The sequence below is a fragment of the Pholcus phalangioides genome, unplaced genomic scaffold (assembly GCF_987345545.1).
Source record: "Pholcus phalangioides strain wild (caught in Gottingen) unplaced genomic scaffold, Ppha-v1.0 ptg000001l_1, whole genome shotgun sequence".
Lineage (NCBI taxonomy): Eukaryota > Metazoa > Arthropoda > Arachnida > Araneae > Pholcidae > Pholcus > Pholcus phalangioides.
This window is the reverse complement of record NW_028301594.1, coordinates 18,883,860-18,889,951: the sequence shown is the minus strand read 5'-3', so window position 1 is coordinate 18,889,951 and position 6,092 is coordinate 18,883,860. Positions and strand designations below refer to the sequence as shown.

The 6,092-nt window shown below is 35.9% G+C and overlaps 1 long non-coding RNA gene across 1 annotated transcript; it reads right to left on the bottom strand.

Moving 5' to 3' along the window:
* Window positions 1-211: 211 nt before the first annotated feature.
* On the bottom strand, window positions 212-5,438 carry LOC149090017 (uncharacterized). The gene is made up of 2 exons (XR_016192628.1): window positions 5,284-5,438; window positions 212-510 (listed from the first exon to the last, which is right to left on the bottom strand). It is a non-coding gene; the product is annotated as an uncharacterized LOC149090017 (long non-coding RNA).
* Between the last annotated feature and the right edge of the window lie 654 nt (window positions 5,439-6,092).

Here is a 6,092-nt window from a genome sequence, read left to right as displayed (position 1 = left end):
ATTTGAAAATCGAAATACGAAAAATTGGAGACGGGCGTTTGAAGAAATATTTGACGATATAGTAGATCAAAAAATAATTTAATAAATAAACTATAGACAACACAGGAATATGTACAGAGCTCATTACAAATATGAGCGAATAATCATTAAAAACACGCCATCTCAGGTGAATGCGAACAATTGGTATTTTGTCGATGGTTTCAGTGGCGTAATAATTAAATGAAATTGATCCTTCCCTGTTTCACACGATTTAAGCAGGGGTAAAATTAATCTATCTTCCAGACCGTTTATCCGAATTTTCTTTCGCTAATGTTCAGAGCTGGCGTAACTGCCGCACAAGCATCTACAACCCCTAATAGGCATACATTTCCACCGGCATCCAGGCTCTCTTTGGCAGCTTCTTCTGTACTCCTTGATTTCAGCAGGTTCTGGAGGTTGTTGACTGCGTGATGTGAGAGACGACCTGAAATGTCTACCGCTGCTGGAATCAGCTGCCGAAGTGTCACACAACTAGCAGGAAAAGAATTTAAAAATATTATATTCATATAAAGACATCTTTAAAAAAAAACGTTTAACATCATTTTAATAAAATGTTTTACAATGTCTAGGCCAGTGATTCTCCACCGGGAGTCACATGGTCTGGTCCGTCTTATCCCTTTCAGACCCGAGCATTCACTGCTTGAAATTTTCAAGATATTTTTGCATTTTGACACTCAAAAAATGCATTAAAAACATAAATGTCATCAGATCATTATTTCTTTTTTTAATTCTTAATTTTTTTTGTGTAGAGAAATAATCCCCTTCATTCAAAATTTTTCAGCCGAGATGATGCAGGGTGTATTCATCTTCACATACAGTTTTTTTTTCCAAAATTTTATTGATAAATTTTTATGCAATAAATCAGACTTTTCCAGAAGGCACTTTCTCTTGGAAGACATCTTAAAAACCCCATGAAAGTTTAACTTTGAGTGCTGCCCTCTGATGAAAGCTTCCAAAGTTTAACTTCGAGTGCTGTCCTCTGATGAAAGCTTCCATTTTATTCATCATAATTCTAACTGAAAACTTACACAATCCTGTAAGTCTGGGCTTAACTCCATGAGATTAATTTTTTTTTTTCGACGGTGAGAGAAAGCAACCACCACATTTGTGGATGCAGGGTCTGAAAAGGCGAACTACAGCACTCCAGAAAAAATTTTGTTTTGGGGCCCTGCAACTATAGGAGATTCTCAATCAATTCATATATTTACTCTCCGAAATCATTGTACCTAATTTCATTAGAAATAATATGGTTTACAGCCGAGCCGTTCTTAGAGGTGTGCGACAGGTGCGGTCACACCTTGCCCCGCACTCACGCTTAATTGTTGGAGGCTCTTTCATCAATTCTGAAAATATTTCTTGCATTAATTCTGAATTTTCACCAATTCTGATTTCTTTCTTCCGTTAATCCTGATGAATTTCGGAATTATTTTTTTCATTAATTCTGAACTTGGTGTTGCGATTATTTCTTTCTATTATTTTTAATTCATCGGTTTAAATATTTATTAGTTTTCTGTTTAGTTAAAATTAGTTTAAAATTACAATCAGTGTTGAATTTTTCATCAATTTTTGTGTTAATTTACATTTAGTTGTGCGTTTAAATTCTTTTGTATGTATATACAGGGTGTCTTGTAAGTGGTAATGGGGCCTTTATCTCATCAACCGTCCGTCGTAGAGGTATGATTCCAGTTTAAAAAGTGCTCAAAAGGCGTTCAAAAATTACCCCGAACTAGTTTTGAGAGTGAAAATACAATTTGTCACAAAATAAAAAAATCGAAATTTTTATTTGGTTCTCTCGTCCTCTAACTTCCAATTAGAAAGTTGTTGCCCTGTATCTTCCCAGGTCAACAAAAAAAATCAAATCCAAGTTTCATGTACCATATTCACTGAGATATTCGAATTCAAAAACAGAGAAAAGAATAAATGATGGAAAAGAGCGTTGTCCGTTGATTTTTGCTGTTTTTTCATAACTTTTTTCCGATTTTTGAATTCAAATATCTTGAAAATCTATTCAAATATCTTAGCGAATGTTACTCTTAAAAACGTGAACTTTTTTTGGTTGGCCTCAGGAGATACAGAGCAACAACTTTCTAATTGGAAGATAGAGGACGGGACCGCATGAAAATTTAGATTTTTTTATTTTGTTGCACACACTGTATTTTCCCTTTCAAAACTGATACAGGACAATTTTTGAACGTCTTTTGAGCATTTTTTAAACCAAAACTACTTCTACGACGGACGGACGGCTGATGAGATAAACGTCACATTAGCACTTACAGGACACCCTGTATATATTAGCATTATTGTACATTCTGAAGTAATAGATGCCGATTTGCCCCCCCCCCCGCCCCGAAACACATAAAATCTGGGCAAAGAAGGTCTTAAAAGTTTTTGTGGTCCGAAATTGTTGAGACGCTCCTCTGGTCCCACCATTATATTCGCACCGGCCCCGCGTCTGGTAAAGGCAGCCCTGGTCCATTGGGTAACGAAAAAACATTAAGAAATATTGCTCTAGATCATTCGTTAAGTACAGGGATTTTTCCAGAGTATGAGAATTTCAACTTCACTCCGCTTTTCCCATCAAAATTAATACAGAATCGGTATTAATTATGTTATACAGTATGTTAAGGCTCAAGGCTGATGTCTGGACACTCTGGAAAGTGGTGAGCCACTTCTGATATTCTCAAGATTGCAGATACTGTCCACTTCACGAAGTGATCGACCAGTTGTTGGCCACTCTACAAAGTGACTGGACCAGAAGAGTGATTTCTGGGATGAGCGTGAGCTTGGATGAGAAAACAGTAAGCTTATGTTTTTCCATTATATATCGCCATATTCCTCCGCATTAGCCGGCATGCCGAAAAACATCGACGGAGACTAACATGCTGAGAAAACCCGTATTTCCCGGAAGTTCACCCGGAATCACAAATTCTAGAAAATTCTTAAATGCTTATTCTAAAGATCCATTAAATTGGCTGAATGCATACCGTGATCCTTATTAAACCACTCTTTTTCCATCATGCCGGGAATGGACCAGACCCCACATTAAAAAATCTGGCGTCCCCCGAGTTTGGCAGCATGCCGGATAATGTGAAGGAACACGGTATTTTTAAAGGGGTCGGCAACTTCATTTTAATGACACTAGCGGTCCGCGGAAAATAAGAGGTTAACCCTAGCTGGCCTAGACTTAAAACACTGAACGAAATTTTTAAATCTATGTATTTTATTCGCTGTGTTATCGACTAAAAATAACATCACTACAAATTTTTACCATTAACTCGGGATTTAAAGGCTTACAAAATACTGTTACTAGAGCATCCACTATAAAACATGGTATTTCAATTTGGCAGTTCATGTGCGTTTGACACATAATGTCCCATTGACAAGCATTGCTTTCGATAACAGGCAATTATTAACTCAGTTTTATTTGCGATACACGAAATGAAAGAAAAAATTATCAGGCATTCAGCCGGGACCGCCAATTGTTGACATTATAACCGAGTTCCACTGAATTTATGATAAGTTTCTAGATAGATCTCTTGAACTTATGAGACTTGAAGTTACAGGACACATTGTTGTATTAAAATTCATTTGGAGGTTGGATATCGAATGATATGATTCTGCAGATGCAGTTTACACGAATACGCTGTGCATTTTTCATTCAAATTGTCTTATATTGAAGAAAATAATGAGTTCACTTAACTGAAAAGAACCGAGGGGGAAATCATGGCGATCTATAAATGGAAATAGTGATATTCACTCAACGAGAAGTAAATTCTGCTCAAATTTTTCCCATTTATTTTCACTGATTTCATGAAATTTCGAGATTTAAAATAACGTGTATATTAAAATATATATTCGGTGAAAGGCATGCGTGATTCTAATTCTTTTCTAATTGCAATAAATATATATTCATACTCAAATCATGTCAATAATACCCCCTAACGGTGTAGATAATGCCACAACACTAATTCTCAACTTTAACAACTCTAATAACACATTTAATACACAGTCAGCGTCAGAATTAAAAAATAAATATTACTGGCCTTACGGACCAGTGAAGACGAGAACCCACTGGTCCGCAGACATCATGACTTGTCCGCTAAACGAAATCTGTTCCTCTATTCTGAATATAACGATAATTTATTTTCCTAAATATATTATTTAAAAGAGTGATATACCACCAAGGGGTGCAAAAAGCCCTACAAAACAATTAGAACTGCAGTCAAACCTTATTTGACATTTTGAGAAGAAACTCTGCAGAAGATATTTGCTTCCAAGAAGATATATACCGAATGGTGTACGAATATTCAAATTTCAGCAGTAATTAAGAGATAATTAAAACAAAATACAAATGTACGTCTTTATTTTTATTTTATAACATATTCAGCAAAAATATAATGACTGAGGATTGGTGATTCTCTCGTAGGAGAAATTCTTCAGTGGAAAGGATTTTCCACTATTGATCCCGCGGACCACTAGAATTTTATTTTAGTTGGTCCGATTGTTTAACCAGTGGTCTCGGACCAGCGAACCACTAATGATTTCGAACGCTGACAGTAATAGAAAAATGTAAAGGTAAGGCTTTTTACATAGGATTTTTGTATAGACTTTCAATAAGGATATAATTGATTAAATGATTACAATTATGCTGAAAAAAAATAACAATTTCGATAATACATGTTTAATTTATGCGCGTTAACATTTATTTTTCTGTTTTTGATTTTATTAAACCAATTTCAATTTAACCATAATTTTCGGAAATAAAAATTTAAATAAGAAAGAAAAAAGGTTTCAGAACACAAACACCGCATATTCGTATAAGCACTGCATCTGTTAGGGGGTTTAGTGAGTTCTGCTATGCCGGTGAAAGGGTTAAATAATTAGAGATTTCTAATTAAGAAGCTAAGGATTATATAAGCCTGGTTCTCCGGCATAATTCATTGTCATCGATAACTTTGTGATTGTGACAGTGTCACTTCTAGTCAGACTCGGGTAGACAGATACTCGGTTAATACAGTTTTTTAACATTTCCGATAGGAAAGCAATGGGTATTAAAAAGTCATGTTATACGCATCACCATGTAGACAGCAGGAGCTAAAAGCAATATTTAAATCAAAGTTAATACGCCTTATCTTACTGAAATGACCATGCTCATACCGACAGTATTTCTGGATTAAATCTTCTTGTATTTAATTTTATAGCAAGCATAAAACGGGAGAAAAAAAACAAGTTGATAGTACTTACAAGAGAAACCAACACACCGACGATTATCGCGAAAACCAAACATTGACGCAGCGAAGCCATCTCACACGTACCGAGAATATCCTGATGTGGGAAACGTAAGAAAAACAAGAGCAACACGTGCAAACGCACTAGCACAAGACTGCGGATAAGATATTGAAGTTGGATAGAAGTAGGAAGAAAAGTTTTTGGCTATGATAGCTTCCCGAACAGCGTTTTAAATACTCGCGGACATCTGCATCAATTAGGCCAAGTCCGAAAATAAGTATCTCATGGTACTTGACCGTGCCCGTGAGAAGAGCGAGCGAAAAACAAGAAAGGTCGAAAAAAAGAGGCAGATTTTATTTCTGGAAGAAAAAAAAAAAAGAGATCATCTCATCAACATGAGAGGATGATGGCTTCTCGTGTGGGATGATTAAAATCTTCCAGACCTTGGGAGAAAAGAAAAAGATGTTGCTGATCTCTCATAGGGCTAAGGAGTTGAGAAAAGATATCTGGATGATATCATCTGCTTTTTTGACGGAGGGAACATTGAACTTTATGATGGAAAGTGAAACAGGAGATCACTTAACGTTAACAAAAACAAGATGCCTTTATTTTGTTTGTTTGTTATTTTTTTAATGGAGAAATAGATTTTTCTCTTATAAGGCCGTAATGATCTTTCGGCTTTAGGGATTTAAAAACAATCTCAAAATGTTTCCTCATATTGGAAACCATTGCAGTATTTACGGATGTGTAAGAACGTCTCAAGAGCATAACGGTCCCCCGGGAGAAGGGATCTTCTGGGAGCTTTTAGCTATAACGGAAAACAC